We start from the raw sequence: 19,825 nt of genomic DNA on the forward strand, positions 1-19,825 counted from the left end.
GCGCATTGAGGAGGAACAAGGTAAAACAACAACAATGCACAATAAAGTGTAAAGGCTCCAGAAAGAGTGCTGTGCAGGTAAACAATGAACGACAGGATAATAATGAGATAGATTGTGAGGCCAGTAGTCCATATTTTCATACAAGAGGTCCATTCAAGAGTCTGATAACTGTGGGATAGAAGCTATCATTAAGCCCGGTGGCATGTTCTTTCAGGCTTCTGTATCTTCTCCCAGTGGGAGAGGGGAGGAGAGAGAGTGTTTGGAGTGAGTGAGGGGGGGCTGTCTTTGATTATGTTGGCTGCCTTACTGAGGCAGTGAGAAGTACAGAGAGAGGCCATAGAGGGGAGGCTGGTTTCTGTGATGTGCTGAGCAGTTGCCATACCGAGCCAGTATGCATCCAGACAGAACGCTTTCTAGAATGCTTTTTTTTCCCAGACAAAGTTCAGCTCCTGATTACATTAATGGTTGGAAAGTATCTACAAGAAGATTAATGTCATTACTATTGCTGCTCTTCCAAACAGTGAAAAGGCAGTACTGCCCTTTGAGGTTAATGGCTACATGCACCATTGCTTACAATATCAGTTACTCTCCCAACTTTCTGCCATTGTGATCCCAGTGGTCAAGAGTGTGTGAAAGATTATGCTCACAATGAAAACCTTGTACTGCTTATGGCTTCATAGCTGGAGAAATTCATTTGTAAGCATGTGATAACAGACAATGGATTCTTTGCATCGGAAGGGAACATCATAAAGGACTCCTCCCATCCTGCACACGGACTGTTTGATCTGCTTCCGTCTGGTAGGCGCTTCAGATCCCTCCAGACTAAGACTAATAGGCACTGGAGAAGTTTTTTCCCTACTGCGGTCACTTTGCTGAACAGTTAACTGCCGGTTAACTGTCGGCTAACTATTACTTGGATTGCACTACCTGTATGTACAATTTACATTTTCATTTATATTTATCATTATTATTGTTATGAGCAGAGAGACAACATCTGCCGGAAGTAAATTCCTTTTATGTGCATAGGTACTTGGCGATTAAAGTCTGATTCTGATTCTGATTCCCTTGCTGTTTTATTTTCCAAGGTCTATATTAGCAGATCTTCCCATTTCTTCCACCCAACCATTGTTGTGGGTTTGGAAGGGCATCACTGGCAGAAGCCTGTTGATTTACCTGTGGACGCAATAAATTTACCTCCCTCCCAATGCCAAGGTCAAACACAACCACTAATAGAGGAAGAAATTGACACATCAATCGATTACATAGAGCACAACACATCAATTGCTGCACTCCATGCTTTGGGCATGTCTCCTCCATCACTCCCACAGCACAAAATAGATCATATGGATTGTACATCAAACAAATATTTGAAAACAAAGTGAAAAGAGTATTTCCACTTATATACTACTTATGTTTAACATCACCTTTGTGCTTTCCTTTAGTAGCACTTTCAAAGTTGGTCTGGTGGGCAATTCTCTGTCTAACACTGATCTTCCTGGATGCTAGTGGCAAGATGCTGCATTGCAATACAGACTGCAGTTGGAACTGAAGAGTTCCCTAATGACTCTGGGTTGAGGAGGCTGCACTCTGACCATTAACTCCAAGAGTCTTGCCAGATCAAATGCACCTCTTTGAAGGATCCACTAAGAAACATTCCACTAAGTTTTGAGATCTGAGCTGATGCTTGGATTTCCCAAGCACGATAAAACTATGTGCCCCTCCTCTTTCTGAGTTTAGCACATCCAGGCAAAGATAGTTGCCAGCTGACATCCCCTTTAATTCTTCTGCAATATAGTTCAAAGAACTTGGTTGTGTGAAAGGAAGTTGCTGAGTAGTAAGAGATTACACTGACATGAGGCAAAGCATGCAATGTCATTAAAGGGGGAAGATCTAAAAGGATAGATTAACTATATAAGTCAATCATCATCATTCAAATGTATTACATCCTGCATGGAAGCAGAGAGCATCAGTTTGCTGTCAGGACTCAGCAGGTCAAGCAGCTTTTGTGGGAGGAAAATAATTGACGATGTTCTGGCTCAAGCCCCTGATGAAGGGCTTCAACCCGAAATGTCAACAATTCCTTTTCTCCCACAGATGCTATTTGACCCGTTGAGCTCCTCCAGCAGATTGTTTGTTACTCCAGATGCCAGCATCTGTCATCCTTTCCATCTTCATATGAACATAGAAAACTGGAGCAGGAATAGGCCATTCAGTCCTTCAAATCTGTTCCACCATTCTTCAGGATTCTATATTCTTTTCCTAGTTCTTTGCATATCTCCCAATCCCTTGGCATTAAGAAATATATCTACTACCTTGCTGAATATAATGATTTGGCCTCCACTGCATTCTCTGCCAGAAAATTCCAAGGTTCATCACCCTCTCTCTCTTGGTTCTGAACGATATACCCCTAACCTGAGTCTGTAACTCTTGGTCCCAATGGAATTCTTAGAACACTACAGCACAGAAACAGGCCCTTTGGCCCATAGTCCATGCTGAATCATTAATCTGCCTAGTGCCATCAACTTGCATCCAGACCATAGCAACCCCACATACCCTCCCATCTGTGTACCTATCCAAATTTCTCTTAAATATTGAAATTGACCCTGCATCCACCTCTTGTGCTGGCAACTCATTCCACACTCTCACCAACCTTTGAATGCAGAAATTCCCCCTCATGTTCCCCTTCAACATTTCACCTATCACCCTATACCCATGACTTCTAGTTCTAGTTTCACCCAACCTCAGTCGAAAAAGTTTGCTTGCATTTATCCTATCTATGCCCCTCATAATTTTGCATACCTCTATCAAATCTCCCCTCAATCTTCTACATTCTATGGAATAAAGTCCTAACCTATTCAACCTTTCCCTATAACTCAGGTCCTCAAGTGCCGGCAACAACCTTGTAAACTTCCTCTGCTCTTTTTCAGTCCTATTCATGTCTTTCCTATAGGTGGGTGACCAAAGCTGGTCACAGCACTCCAAGTTAGGACTCACACAATTTCAACATAAAATCCCAACTCCTGTACTCAATACATTGATTTTTGAAGACCAATGTGCCAAAAGCCTTCCTTATGACCCTATCTACCTGTGATGCCACTTTCATGGAATTATGGATGTTTTCTCAGATCCCTCAGTTCTACTGTACTCCTCAGTGCCCTACCAGTCACTATAAGACCTACCCTGAGTAGTCCTCCCCAAGTGCAACAGCTTGCACTTGTCTGCATTAAATTCCATCTATCCATTTTTTTCAGGTGGTCCAGACCCACTACAAGCTTTGATGGTCTTCCTCATTGTGCGCTACACCCCCAAACTTGGTATCATCGGCAAATTTGCAGATCTAGTTTCCACGGTATTATCCAGATTGTTGATGTAGATGACATACAACAATAGACACAGCACCAATTCATGTGGCACACCACTAGTTACAGGCCTCTAGACAGAGGGGCAGCTCCACTACCACCTACTACCACTCTCTGGCTTCTCCTGTGAAGACTATGTCCAATCCAATTTACTACTTCATCTTGAATGCCAAGTGACTGAACTGTCTTGACCAATCTCTCAGGTGCGACTTTATCAAAAGTCTTGCTAAAGCACTTGTAGACAACGTCCATTGCCTTGCCTTCATCAACCTTCCTGGTAACTTCATTGTAAACTCTATAAGATTGATTAGACATGACTTACCAGGCACAAAGCCATGTTGACTATTGCTAATCAGTCCTTGTCTATCCAAACACTTACATATCTGATCTGTTAGAATACCTTCCAATAACTTTCTCACTACTGATTTCAGGCTCACTGGCCCATAATTTCCTAGCTTATTCTTAGAGCCTTTCTTAAACAACAGAATATTAACTATCCTCCAGTCCTCTGGGACCTCACCTGTCACTAAGGATGTTTTAATTATCTCTGCTAGGGGCCCTGCAATTTCTGCACTGGCCTCCCACAGGATCCCAGGGAAAACCTCGTCACACCCTGGGGATTCTTCCACCCTAATTTGCCTCAAGACAGCAAATACCTCCTCCTCTGTAATCTGTATAGGGTCCATGACCTCACTGCTATATTGCCTCACATCTACAGACTCTGTCTGCCTCCTGAATAAATACAGATGAAAAAATCTATTTAAGATTTCCCCCATCTCTATTGGCCCCATGCATTGATTACCATTCTGGCTTTCCAGAGGACCAATTTTGGTCCTTCCAATCTTTTTGCTCTTTACTTATCTGTAGAAGCCTTTAGAATTCTCCTTCATGTTGTCTGCTAGAGCAACCTCATGCCTTCTTTTAGCCCTCCTGATTTCCTTCAAGTGATTTCTTGCATTTCTTATACTCCTCAAGTACCTCATTTGTTCCTACCTGCCTACAACTCCTTTTTCTTAACCAGGACATCAGTATCTCTCAAAAACCAAGGTCCTGATGAAGGATCTCGGCCCGAAACGTCGACAGCGCTTCTCCCTATAGATGCTGCCTAGCCTGCTGTGTTCTACCAGCATTTTGTGTGTGTTGTTGTTTGAATTTCCATCATCTGCAGATTTCCTCGTGTTTGTCCTTTAAACCTGTTATCCTTCCCTTTTATTTTGACAGGAACATACAGACTCTGTACTCTCAGACTTCCTCCCACTTACCAAATACAACTTTGCCAGAAGACGATCTATCCCAGTCCGTACTTGGCAAATCCTTCCTGAAGCAATCAAAATTGGCCTTTCTCTAATTTAGAATCTCAACCCAAATACGGGACCCATCCTTTTCATAATTACCTTGAAACTAATGGCATTATGATTACTAGATGCAAGGTATTCCCCTACACAAACCTCAGTCACCTGCACTGCCTCATTCCCAAATAGTAGATCTAGTATCACACTCTTTAGTTGGAACTTTTATGTACTTATTAAAGAAACTTACCTGAACTCATTTAACAAACTCTATCCCATTCAGCCTTTTTACAGTATGGGAGTACCCAGTTAATATTTGGAAAGTTAAAATCATTACTACCACAACCTCATATTTCTTTCAATTGTCTGCAATCTCTCTACAAATTTGCTTCTCTAAATTCCACAGACTGTTAGATGGTCTATAATATAACCCTATTAATGTAGTCATACCTTTTCTTATTCCTCAGTTCCACCCATATAGTCTCACTATACGAGCCCTCCAGTCTGTCCTGACTGAGCACCGCCATAAAATTTCCTCTGACCCTTAATGCCACCCCTCCCACTTTAATCCCTTCCCCTCTATCACATCTAAAACAACAGAATCCTGGAATATTGAGCTGCCAGTCCTGACCATCCTGCAACCAAATCTTACTAATGGCTACAAAGTCATAATTCCACGCTCTAAGCTCATCTGTCTTTCCTACAAAACTCCTTACATTGAAATATACACAGCTCTCCAGCCATCAGGAACATCCTCCCTGTATCCAGTCTGTCTAGGATTTTATAGTTTATTGAGGCTCTCTCTCTCATTCTTTTACACACCAATGAACAAAGGCCGAACCAACCCAGTTTCCTGGTACATCAGTCCTGCTATCAAGGAAACAGTCTGGTTAACCTCTCTTACATTCTCTTCATCTCAAAAACATTGCTCCCTCATATCAACAGACCAAAACTACAGCTGGTGGTTCACCGAGTCCAAAATATTCTTGCTCCTGAACTCAAACTCTCTTGCAAACACAGCCAACCTTCCTAAATGCTTGCTGCACGTGAATACTTGCTTTCAATGACTGGTGTACAAGGACAGCTAGGTCTTGTCAAAGTCTTCCCTTTATCCAGTCTATCACCATTTAAATAGTATCCTGTTGTTCTGTTTTTGAAACCAAAAGGGATTTATCCTTGTTAAATTGTATCTGCTGTGCAGTTTTACACTCATTCAACATGTCCAAATCACACTGGATTCTCTTTGTATCCTCCACACAACTCACAGTACTCTCACTGCCTAATAACATCTGAAAGCTCGGAGATATTATGTTGAGCTCCCGAATCATTGATGTTTATTGTGGTTATCTGGCACTGATCCCTGTGGCACCCACCCAGTCAGTGCTAGCCACCTTATAAAAGAAGCTTTATTCACTGTTTCCAATCAATTTACAGTCCATGCCAATATCTTCCATGCTTTGATTTTGCGCTCTGAAGCCTTATATTGAAACTTATCAAAGATCTTCTTACCAGATCTATGGTATTCTGCAGTTCTCCTCCTGCTGAGGTTGAAATTGAGTCCGGAGGACTCCCCTTCTTTTATTGGTAATAATTCCTTACCATCTCCATACGAAGGCAAGAAGAGACAAATGTCAATATGGAAGAGAGTGTGTGTGTGTGTGTGTGTGTGTGTGTGTGTGTGTGTGTGTGTGTGTGTGTGTGTGTGTGTGTGTGTGTGTGTGTGTGTGTGTGTGTGTGTGTGTGTGTGTGTGTGTGTGTGTGTGTGTGTGTGCGTGCGCGTGCGTGCGCCAGCTATGATACACTTGAACATTGAGAAGTGCTGAAGGTGGGTTTTCTTTCTTAGTCGTTTCTGATGAGGGAACTTTGATATGAAACATTGATTCTTTCCTTTCCAAAGATACTGCTCGACTTGCTGAGTATTACCTCATTTTCTGTTTATAGTTCAGTTTTCCAGCATTTGTAGTTTTTTAAAATAACCTTAATACTACCTGTTTCATTGTAATACTAGACAGTAACTTCTTCCATTAATACCCAGCAAGTCAAGCAAGTCATCAGAACCGAGCAAGACAGAACACAAGCTAGTCTAGGTAGCAAAGTATAGAGTTTGTTTATCATTCAGAGTTACAGAGAAAGGTCTAATATAAAGAAAACACGTAGTCTAAAGAGAGTGAGAAATATGCAAAATAATGGCATTTTACCACTCTGACTTGTTATAAAATATGCTAAAATCTAAACAAGTTGCAGATGTCAGAAGCCTGAAATAAAAATAGAAAATGAAGGAAAATATCAACAGATTAGAATGGTTTGTGGTAACCCTCAACTCATTCCTTTTTTTTGAAAAAAAAATCAGGAGTGGGTAATCTGAATTAGTATTTGATGCTGCCATCAGGCGGGAGGTTTGGGAGCCAGAGAACCTACACCTAAAGGTACCTAAACCCATTGGAAAACCCCTAAGACTACTCCAGATTATAGTTCTTTTACTCACCCCTCAACTTGGACTAAGGTTGTTCAGCATTTTGCTGTATAAGTTAAGAATAATTCATGTTAGTTTAAATTTATGTTAACTGCACTGCAAAAAGCTGATTTTCATCACATTAATACCTTGTGCATGCATCCTTACAATAGCAAACGTGAATTTGAATGTAACTCCAGAATGGAAACTTTCCTGTCATCTTTCAGATTCCCCAATAACTAGAGAGTCCATGGTAACTCTGGACTGGCATACCTCCCATAATAGTCTCCTATCAGTGCTGTGTGTTCGACAGTTACTCTAGAGTGGAGGCTCCTTCATTACATTCGTGATTTCACACTACTTTGAGACTGGAAACACTTGCTTTGTAATTCACAGAAACTCCTCTCATTGTTGTGTATGCTTTGCACTGCCTTTGGTTCAATCCCAAAGACGCTGCAGCATTTTATGTTTTATTTTGGACATCCAGCACCTGCAGATCTACTTGATAGATAGATAGATAGATAGATAGATAGATAGATAGATAGATAGATAGATAGATAGATAGATAGATAGATAGATACTTTATTCATCCCCATGGGGAAATTCAACATTTTTTCCAATGTCCCATACACTTATTGTAGCAAAAACTAAATACATACAATACTTAAAATACATACATAAAATAAAATACTTAAAATAAAATACATTGAATGGTAACTTAAGCTCAGTCCTAACCCCGGCACTTTAACATATCTTACCCCCGGCAGTTGAATTGTAAAGCCTAATGGCATTGGGGAGTAATGACCTCTTCATCCTGTCTGAGGAGCATTGCATCGATAGCAACCTGCCGCTGAAGCTGCTTCTCTGTCTCTGGATGATGCTATGCAGAGGATGTTCAGGGTTTTCCATGATTGACCGTAGCCTACTCAACGCCCTTCGCTCTGCTACCGATGTCATACTCTCCAGTTCTGTGCCCACGACAGAGCTTACCAGCTTATTAAGACGTGAGGCGTCTTATATATGATATATGTTTTCACTGACCTACAACTCCTCCTGTGACACCAAGCAATTCACAGGATCTCCTGAGCTGACACTCCGACTTTACATTTCTAGTTTTGTGGGAACTCCAAACAGGAACACTTGCTTCAATAGTACATCTTCCTGCATAACTGCTCATTTAAATTCCTGTTAGGCTGTAACTTCACTCGAGCTTTACAGTTATACTGAATGAAACCACTCATCTCCATCAACAAAGGAGCCAACCTACCTGAGCGAGCATGTCAAACATTCGCTATCCATGTGCCTGTATCTTAAATGTTGTTTTTGTACCCATCTCAAGTTCCCCTGTCAACTCAATCTATGTACCTACCATCCTCTGTGTAAAAAATTTTCCCCTCAGGTCCCCTCTAAATCTTTCTCTTCTCATCTTAAATCTATGCCATCTAGTTTTAGACTCCCCTATCCTGATAAAAAGACCTTATCTTTGTTTCGCATGATTTTATATCCTTCAAAAAGGCAGGTTTCACGATAAATCACATTGGATGGTCTTGAATATTATAATTTATTCTCCTGTAATAAAACATAGAACAAACAATTCAATGGTGGAAAGGCCCTTTGGCCCACAGTGCCTGTGCTGAACATGATACCAAATTAAATTAAATCTCCTCTGCAGATGACATGACCATGGTGGGTCTCATCAGCAAGAACGACGAGTCAGCTTACAGAGAGGAGGTGCAGTGGCTAATGGACTGGTGCAGAGCCAACAACCTGTCTCTGAATGTGAACAAAACAAAAGAGATGGTTGTTGACATCAGGAAGGCATAGAGCGACCACTCCCTGCTGAACATCGACGGCTCCTCGGTAGAGATCGTTAAGAGCACCAGATTTCTTGGTGTTCACCTAGCGGAGAATCTCACCTGGTCTCTCAACACCAGCTCCATAGCAAAGAAAGCCCAGCAGCGTCTCTACTTTCTGCGAAGGCTGAGAAAAGTCCTTCTCCCACCCCCCCCCCCCCCCCATCCTCATCACATTTTACAGGGGTTGTATTGAGAGCATCCTGAGCAACTGCATCACTGTCTGGTTCAGAAATTGTACCATCTCGGATTGCAAGACCCTGCAGCGGATAGTGAGGTCAGCTGAGAAGATCATCAGGGTCTCTCTTCCCGCCAATACAGACATTTACACCATACGCTGCATCCGCAAAGTAAACAGCATTATGAAGGACCCCATGCACCCCTCATACAATCTCTTCTCCCTCCTGTCTTCTGGGAAAAGGCTCCGAAGCATTTGGGCTCTCACGACCAGACTTTATAACAGTTTCTTCCCCCAAGGATCAGACTCCTGAATACTCAGAGCCTGGACTGACACCAACTTACTGCCCTCTACTGTGCCTATTGTCTTGTTTATTATTTATTGTAATGCCTGCACTGTTTTGTGCACTTTATGCAGTCCGGGGTAGGTCTGTTGTCTAGTGTCGTTTTTTTCTGTGTTGTTTTCACGTAGTTCAGTGTAGTTTTTGTACAGTTTCATGTAGCACCATGATCCTGAAAAATGTTGTCTTGTTTTTACTGTGTACTGTACCAGCAGTTATAGTCGAAATGACAATAAAAAGTGACGTGACTTGACTTGTCTTGACATAATCCATTTCCCTCCAATTCATGCATATTCATGTGCCTGTTTAAATGCCTTCTAATCTTTACTAATGTATCCTGATCTACCACCTCCCCTGGCAGTGTTCTTCCGGCAATCTACCACTTATACACAAAACCTGTCCCAGATACCTCCTTTAGCCTTTCCTCCTCGCCTTAAACACATGCATTTGATATTGCTGGACTAGGAAACTGCTCTTCACTATGCATACTCTGCACGCATTCCAGACTAGAAGCTTTGCCTTATGCAGTCACACCCAAATGAAAACCCTTCCTTTACACCGCATGCTTTGTAGTAAGCCTGGCATGAACCAATCCTTTTATATTGTATGTTATGCATTAACTGTGATCTGGAAATTACCTGTAACATTTGGTAGTAGCTGCAGTCTGAGAGCTCCCCCTTTATCTTACATCTCTCCTACCCTGTTTAGGAGTCTCTTGAGTGGAACATAATGTGCTTCCCACTCTGGTTCACTTGGTTTCCTATTGGCCAACGAGGCCTGGTTGAGACCCAGGCCCTTCTCCACAGGAGGTATCAGATGATGCAGGTGGTAGGTGCTGAGATGGTGAGCTCATGGAGTTGCTATTCAGGGCTTCTAAATGCTCCTGGCGCAAGGACTCGAGGTTCCCAATGCCACCCTGAATGTTGCCTCTTCATATAGAGAGGTCACGGGCCATGTATTCCTGGGAAACAGAGAGGGTGCTGCATTTTCCAAGTCATCCTTAGATCTTTTGCTCTGCGTGCTTGTTAATCTCTCTCCACAACAGAGTTTGGAATAGAGTGAGTGTTTCTGGAGGGTAATGTTGGGCGCAAGGAGACTGCCAACTGCCAAATCGAGCCAAATGATGACAACTGGGCCACAAAGCTGGGAATATTAGCCTGGGTGAGGACACTGATGTTGGTTTGCTGATTATTCCAGTGGTAATTCTTACTATCCTGCCTGCATGACAACTATCTTCCAATATAGTACGCAACTCACTCTACCTCCTGACTGGGAAATATTAGTTTGTTTCAAAATTCAATTGAATGTTTCTTATTCACTCTTTTAATAATGCGTATTTAACAGTAACTCCTGACTGGAAACTGCATTAATATTATATTAATTGCAGGAAGTGTAGACTGGTAACTCTTAAGTTACATCACATACAGTAACACCTGTCAAGAATTCTTCCTTTACATTTTTAATTTTCACAGTAGCTTCCCTAACATAGCAGGATTCACAGAACCTCGCCATATTACAATTTTCACCAATCGCGTAATGCTCTTTTTATTGCAGGTCCCCAACTATCTTTGGACTCATAATTCTCCCTATTTGTTCCATGTTTCACAATAACTCTATACAGGACACTCTTGTATTTTGAAACACAAGAGATTCTACAGATGCTGAAAACACACACAGAATGCTGGAGGAACTCAGCAGGTCAGGCAGCGTCTATGGAGATGAACAAACAGTCGATGTTTTGGGTTGGGACCTGTATTTTACCACTTGTTTCAAACTATTCTAGAAAGACTAATCTCCCTTCAGGATTAGTGTTCCAGAGCAACTCTGGCCTCAAAATCTTGCACTAAAAGGTTGTCCTTCATAGTAACACGAGACTCAAACCTCTCACTCAAAGTTCAAAGTAAATTTATTATCAAAGTACCTATATGTCACCATATCAACCCTGAGAATCATTTTATTGTAGGCATAGTTAATATATCTATAGAATAATAACCATAATAGAATCAATGAAAGACCACTCAATTTGAACATTCAGCCAGGGTCCATAAGACATCAAACTGTGCAATACAAAGAGAGAAATAATAATAATAATAAATAACTAAGCAATAAATATAGAGAACATAAGATGAAGTGAGCTTGAAAGTGAGTCCATTGGTTGTTCAATGATAGGGCAAGTTAAGTTGAGTGGAATGATTTCATTTGGATCAAGAGCCTGATGATTGAGGGGTAATAACTGTTCCTGAGCCTGGTGATGTGAGTCCTGAGGTTCCTGTACCTTCTTCATGATAGCAGGAGTGAGAAGAGAGCATGTCCTGGGTGGTGGGGGTCCCTAATGATGGATGCTGCTTTCCTGCAACAGCATTTCATGTAGATCTGCTCAGTGGTTGGAAGGGATTTACCCATGATGCACTGGGCCACACCCACTGCTTTTTGCAGGATTTGTTCAAGGGCATTGGTGTTTCCATGCCGTGCTGTGATGCAGCCAATCAGTACACTCTCCACTACACATCTATAGAAGTTTCACCTTCAGGCTGGAAATTCTCTCTTTATATTGAACGTTTGCGGTAACCTGCATAGAAAGCTCTCCCTCTAGATCACATATTTCATTGTACTGGAGGTACTCACATAATTGTGCATAATTTAATAAAACCACCTGGCAAATCTGCCTTGATATTGCACGTCCTGTATTAACATTGCGGTGGATAGTCACTGTTCATTTCGGGGTAACTCCAGACTAGTCTCCCAGAAGATTGTAGTATTTTCCAGTAGCTCTGGACAGGAAAATCTCTCACTCTTGTGGATATTTCACATTATTTCAGGCTTGTCAAGTTTTTACTGTACCTGTCGAAGCGTCTCTGCCCTAGCATCCGCTTGTTAGAACTGTTCCATTTGTTGGAATTTCGGATTGGAATCCCTCACTTTGTACTTTGCATTCCAGGCAGGATACTCTCTATATCTCATACTGGTCACCGTAGACATAGTGGATCAAAGTCCCTGTTCCCATGTGCAACATTTTTAGGTTTCATGTCCTTCATAGAAGCTGCAGACTGCAAATTCTTCCTTCTTGTTGCACGTTTCCCACTAACATTGTTCTGGAACATCCGCCCTACGTTCCAACATCAGTAGGAAACGTTTCCTTTGCACTGCGTAGGTCATCAACAGCGCACTGGAAACATTCCTGTGCTGTTGCACCTTCCTGTATATCACTTCCTTTGCTCGGTAATTCAAAACTAGAATGGCTTCCTCCATAACGCATATTTCACACTAACGTCCTGCAGGAAACTCAAGACGGATATTGCATATTAGACATTCGCACCTGGCTGGAAGTGTCACAGTAACACCAAACAAGAAATTTCCTCCACATTGCATATTTCAAAGTAATACCAAGCAAAAAAAAAGTTTACGTTGTTTGTTTCAGAGTTCTGTGACAAACAGAGCACTGTGCAAAAGTCATAGATACAGATATAGAGCTAGGGTGCCTAAGACTTGTGCACAATACTGTATCTGTCAACGTGGAGTGGAGAATGAGTTGGTAGATCTGGCGGGAGCAAAGGATGGTGGGAATGGTGTGGGTGGAGCACCACAGGAGGGCTGTAGGACAGATGGCAGAGGAGGAGTGCCAGGGGCAGGGTTTGAAGCGGTTGCAGACTCACCCAGCACTGAGATATCAGGCAAGGTCACTTGATTCCAAACAATTGGTTTATTAATCATTACAGAATGTCTCTCTGGTGTGTCCCACTCCCTCCCCTCTCCCTTCCCCTTTTCCCAACCAGGATTCCCCTCTCCCTGCCGCCTTTCCACTCTCAGTCTACAATGGAGACCCCAATCAGAATGAAGTTAATAACTCGGCTCCTTCTACCTTAGGCCACGAACCTATCAATCACCCCGATGAGTTATTAACTTCAAACTTTCTGCATAATCACTCAAAGAGTTGAACTGCATGTGCATGTAACGAGAGCTGTATAACTCATCTCCTTCTACCTTAGGCCACGAACCTATCAATCACCCCTGCTGTGGACACTTTCTGGAGGTCCAAGATCTGTATGCACCACAGCCACTGGACTAAGTGTGTAAATGTAGGAGGGGACTATGTTGAAAAATAAATATACCTGTACTAGATTTTCTAAAATTGACTCCTTCTACCTCAGGCCACGAACTTATGAATCACCTCTCGTATACTACAATGAAATCTCTTCTGACATATTGCACCTGACAGGGATTTTACAGTAGCATCAGACTGGAAATCTTCCTTCACATTGTTGTTTTTACACTCCTCTTGGACTGGAACCTAATTTTTAATACTGCATATTTCACAGTCACACCAAGCAGTAAATTCTCTTTGTACTGTATATTTCACAGTCACGCCATACAGTAAAATTCCCATTTACACTACATGTTTTGGAGTAAAACGTTACTGAAAACTCTCCCTTTTAAACATATTCTTGCCAGAAGATAGGAAAATCACCAGAATGGAACTGATCCCTTTATATTGTTTATTTTTCTGGAACACGAGAACGGAAATTCTTGCATTTTATATCGTAATTTCGCAGATGCACCAGACTGGAAACTCTTTCTAAGTATTGCATTTTTCACAGTAACATCAGCTCCTTTTGCTGTATGTTCCAGTTCTTGCCACCAGACAAGAATTTCTTCCTTTAGTTCGCATGTTTCCAAGTAACACCACACTGGAACCCTTCCATAATGATGCAGGGTTCACAGTTGCACACCAGACTGGCACCTTATCCTTATATAGCACATTCCACAATAAAATAAATGTGCAACCTTCTTATTTATGCTCCACATTTCACACTAACACTAAATTGGAGTTGTACCCTAATACTGTGCCTTCCACAGGTACTTTTTTCTCATACGGTAGTTGACATGTTTCACAGGATCACCAGACTGGAATCACTTTCTTCATACTCAACACTTTCATCAGACTGCAAACTCCTTGAAAGTTCCACCACAACACTACATTGAATATTTTGATTTCACTAGACTGTAAAACACTGCAGATTTCACAGTAACAGCAGAGAGAAACCCTTTTCATTTTATGTGTGTTTCACAGCAATGCTATATTTGAAACTCTGTTATATCATAGTATTTGCAGTGATAATAAGACCATAAGAGATAGGAGCAGAATTAGGCCATTTGGCCCATCAAGGCTGCTCTGCCATTTCATCATGACTGATCCATTTCCCTCTCAACCGCATTCTCCTGCTTTCTCACTGCAGCCTTTCATGCCCTGACTAATCAATAACCTATCAACCCCTGCCTTAACTACACCCAATGACCTGGCATCCACAGCCTCCCATGGCAATGAATTCCACAGATTCACCACCTTCTGGCTAAAGAAATTCCTCCTCATTCCTGTTCTGAAGGGCCATCCTTGTATTCTGAGGCTGTGCTCCCTGGTTCTAGACACTCCTACTTTTGGAATCATTGACTGCATGCCCACTCTATCTATGACTTGCAATACTTTGTATGTTTCAATAACATCCCCTCTCATTCTTCTAATCACCATCCAGTACAGGCCCAGAGCCAGCAAAGCTCCTCATATGGTAACATTTTCATTTCCAGGATCATTTTCATAAACCTCCTCTGGACCCTCTCCAATGCCAGCACATTTCTTAGATAAGGGGCCCAAAACTGCTCACAATTTTCCAAATGTGGTCTGACCAATGCCTTATAAGTTCTCAGCACTACATCCTTGCTTTTATATTCTAGTCTTCTTGAAATGAATGTTAACATCGCATTTGACTCCTCTACCACTGGCACGACCTGCAAGATAACCTTCAGGGAATCCTGAAGCCTTCTCCCTCCACCCCTCCGTCCCCTCTGGTGAGTGCTTGTGTTCTAAACACCCCCCCCCCCAACTTTGGAGTATCCTGCCTCCTTGGGGATGATCACCCTCCCCACCTGAGTGTAACTGCAGGTCAGGTTAAGAGACAGCTGGAGAGACTACATCAAGGCAAGGCTACTGGACTGGATGGTATCAGCCCCAGGGTACTGAAGGCCTGCGCGAGCCAGTTGTTGGGTATTTTGCAGCACCTTTACACTCTAACTCTGAGTCAGGAAAAGATACCGGTGCTTGGGAAGACTTCCTGCTTGGTTCCTGTACCCACGAAAGTGACTCCATCTGAACTTAGTGACTACAGAACAATTGCCCTCAGATCTCACATGATGAAGGTGCTGGAGAGGCTGGTCCTGACTTACCCTGGACTGCAGGTGAGATCTTCATTGGACCCTCTACAGTTGGCCTACCAACCTCATGTGGGAGTGGGCGATGCCATCATCTACCTGTTGCAGAGACCTCACTCCCACTTGGATGATGCTGGTGGCATTGTGAGAATCACATTTTTAGATTTCTCTTGTGCCTTCAATACAATCCAGCCACTTCTTCTGAGCAAAGGATGGGCATAGAGGAATCCACTATCTCCTGGATTACTGACTACCTGACAGATAGACCCCAGTTTGTATGGCTGGGTAGTTCTCTGTCTGAGATGGTGGTGAGTGGGACTGGAGCACCACAAGGGACTGTCCTGTCTCCATTTCCGTTCACACTGTACACTTCAGACTTTCAGTACAACTCTGAGTCTTGTCACTTGAAGAAGTTCTCTGATGACTCTGCGGTGGTTGGGTGTATCAGAGATGGGCAGGAGTCAGAGCACAGAGGACAGGTGGACAAGTTTGTGGAGTGGTGTGGGAGGAATCATCTGCTCCCGAATGTGGTCAAAACCAGGGAGATGGTGATTGATTTTAGGAGGAAGAGGACTGTAATGAGTCCTATATACATTCTGGGAGAAGATGTTATGGTGGTGCAGGAGTACGAATACTTGGGTGTTCAACTCGACTACAGACTTGACTGGAAAACCAACACCAAGGCTGCTTACAAGAAGTGATGAGCAGACTCTATTTGCTAAGGAAGCTGAGATCTTTCAATGTGTGCAGCAGGATGCTGGAGATCTTTTACCAGTCTGTGGTAGCGAATGCAGTCTTCTTTCCAGCTTTATGTTAGGGGAGCAGCATCAGTGCTGGTGATTCAAAAAGACTAAATAATCTCATCAGAAAGGCTGGATCTGTTCTTGGCCACAACCCAAACTCTTAGAGATAATGATGGAGAGGAGGTCACGAAACAAACAGTTATCCATTATGGACAATCAGGCACATCCTCTCCATGACCCACTGTATAGGCAGTGGAGCACCTTTTGAACAGACTCATTCAGCTCCGCTGTCACAAGGATCATTACAGAAAATCTTTCCTACCAAATGCAATAAGCAAATACAACAGTTCATCTCTGTGCAACAGGAGAACACACATCATAGTACATCATAGTCTGTTTTAATATTTCGCACATTATTGCACATTGGTAAATTATTGTTGTGTATATTATTATTCTGCACTTTATTATTATTGCTAAGTGTGTTTTTAAATGTTGCTGCTGTAACAGAAGAATTTCCCACTCGGGATCAATAAAGTACTTAATATTTTTATAATAATAATGACAACAATTATTAAACCTGTACTAGGACTCCGAAGTCCCTTTGCACTTCCTACTTCCAAATTTGCTCCCCGTTTAGAAAATAGTCCACACCTTTATTCCTTCTACCAAAGAGCATGATCTTACCCTTCCCTACACTGTATTCCATCTGTGATTTCTCTGCCCATTCTCCTCACCTGTCCAAGTTCATCTGCAGACTTCCTGCTTCCTCAACACTACCTGCCCCTTCACCTATCTTTGTATCATCTGCAAACCTGGCCATGATACCATCAATCCTGTCATCCAGATCATTAACATATAATGTGAAAACAAATGGTCACAACACCAACCTCTGCCAAACACCACTAATCATCAACAGTCAACTAGAAAAGGCTCCCTTTCTTCTCACTCTGCCAGTAAGCCAAACTTCTGTCCTTGCTAGTACGTTTCCTGTAATACTTAACTTGTTCAGCAGCCTCTTGTGCTTTATAGTATATCTTGTAAAGTTATAGCAAGCAGGAAACTCTTCCTTTACCTTGGGCATTTCACAGTGAAATAAGAGTAAAAAATCTTCCCTTACTTTGCATATTTCACTGTTATACGAGGCTCTGGACATCTTATGTTTCACATCTGACAGAAACATAAGACTGAAAACACTCTTTTTAATTGATATTTCTCATGGTAACAGAGAAATAACTATTTTTCCTCATTGCTGAGTGTATCGCTGCTTCTCTGGGACTGTCCTCTTTGTTTTACATCTCTTCAGTAACTCCAGACTAGAATCATTCCTCTTTTTATTATGTGTCTCATTGCTCGTGTAAATTTCTCTTTCCATGACAAGAGATCCTCCCTTTAGTGGCATGTTCACAGTATTTCAAGACAGTCAAATTTGCTTTATACCATATCGCGCAGAACAGTTCTGACATAATAAAGCTCTTTGCCGCCTGTGGTGTAGTGGCATCCACACCACACTTCGAGGCGAGTGGTTCCATGTTCGAATCCTGTTGTCTCCTTGCATGTTTTCCATCTGTCCTGGGTTGATTGTCAAGCTAGTAACTTGGCATCATAAGGAACAGACAAAAATGCTAGGAAATGGCAAAGGTTGCTGCCCAATGCTCCACGAGGCACAAAGGGGAGCAACAAAGCTCTGGGATAGAAACGTCTCGGATAGATCTTCAGGTCAAGTTTTACACGTCTTACTGATGTAGAACAAAAATTTATCAAGAAGTTGAACAGCACAATCTAACCTTCCATTGGTTTTTCTCAGGGCAAGGGTGGTCACTCAATAGTAACCTTTCCTTTGATAGGCTGACTTCATAGGAAGGTGTGGACTTGAACTGATAGGCTACAATCAGGGTCTCAATCAGATCTAGATGCCGGAATAGCATGCTCCACTACATTACAATGACAGAAGAGCTTTCTTCTATTTTAAGAAATTCTTGTCAGATACAGAGCCATCCCAGTTACCTTCGCCATATTTCTTACTTAATGAAGCAGAGCAACACATTCTCTCAGGTTATCCCCTTTCAGAACTGCTCAACACAGTCTGTCATTTCCAAAAAAAAAACAGTCACCATCCCTCCTTGGATTCTCATATTAATATCCTCCCTCATTTTGCCACACTCATAACAGTGCTGTTTGCACCCACTTTCTTCTTGTGATTGATGTGAAACTTTTTGGGTCATTACAACAAAAATCACTGGACTAGTTTTACCATGTCTGCCATAATTGATAGCTTCTCCGTCAAAAGGGGAAAAAAAACAGGGCTGGCTTGCTGAGGATAAGCAAGGGATTGAACCGTATGATCTTACTGGATTGGAAGCTTCATTGGTCCTCAAGAGAGGCCCAGCAGAAAGCCCAGGATCTAAGCAACAGGTGAGGACACTGATGTCTCAGCAACCTGTAGACATGATCTATGTGGGTTCTTAAGTGCCACACAGAACTGACAGGTAAACTCATTAGGGACACCAAGCAGTCAACACCTGCTGAAAAGGATCTTGATAATGTCCTCAAATCTAACTCTGTCCCAACACTTTTATTGATATTTCTTAGCACCACGTCCCACCTGATCTCCAACAAACTCACTGCTGGTTTGCAAATAACCTTAAGAACTAATGGAAATGTGTGCAACTTTGATGTAGGACAGAAATCATCCTGGCTTCAATAATGGGAGCTGTAGTGCAGTGAAGTGCTGGGCTGGCTGGTGGCGTAGTGGCACCAGCACGGGACTTCAAGACAGATGGTCCTGAGTTCAAACCCAGTCGGGTCCCAACCTGAGCAGCAGCAGTATCTGCGTGGAAGAAAGGCAGTATTTTATGGTCCATCAGTCGCTGAGTCACAAAGAGTCTGACTCAATGACTGAACAACAAAAGTTGTTTATAGAAAGGGCTGCATTCCAAGAAAAGTTCAGTTTCCCTGACCATGATGTTCTTTACTGCAGAACCTCATGTCATCTGAACACGTGCCAAAAAAAACATGATTTGAAAACATAATAAGTTGAATTCTGTAAGGGAAACTATTGTTACTTGAATGGGCGTACTGTGGGGTGGCATGTCGGCAAATGCAATGCTTGCGTTTGCACACGTTTGGAGACTGAGTTCTACGATATGCTTGGCTTATTTGGCAAAGCAAACGCAAAGATGGAACTGCCTTCCTCTACTTCCTCAGAAGGTTAACGAACTGCAGCATGCCCCCGAAGGCTCTCACAGATTGTTATAACTGCACTATAGAAAACATTCTATACAGATGGCATCTGGCTATGGCAACAGCTCTGCCCAAGACCACAGGAAATTGCAGTGAGTTGTGAATGCAACTCAGTCCATCACACAAACCTGCCTCGCCTTCATTGACTCCATTACCCTGGGACACAATCC

This window comes from Hemitrygon akajei, chromosome 3 (assembly GCF_048418815.1).
Source record: "Hemitrygon akajei chromosome 3, sHemAka1.3, whole genome shotgun sequence".
Classification (NCBI taxonomy): domain Eukaryota; kingdom Metazoa; phylum Chordata; class Chondrichthyes; order Myliobatiformes; family Dasyatidae; genus Hemitrygon; species Hemitrygon akajei.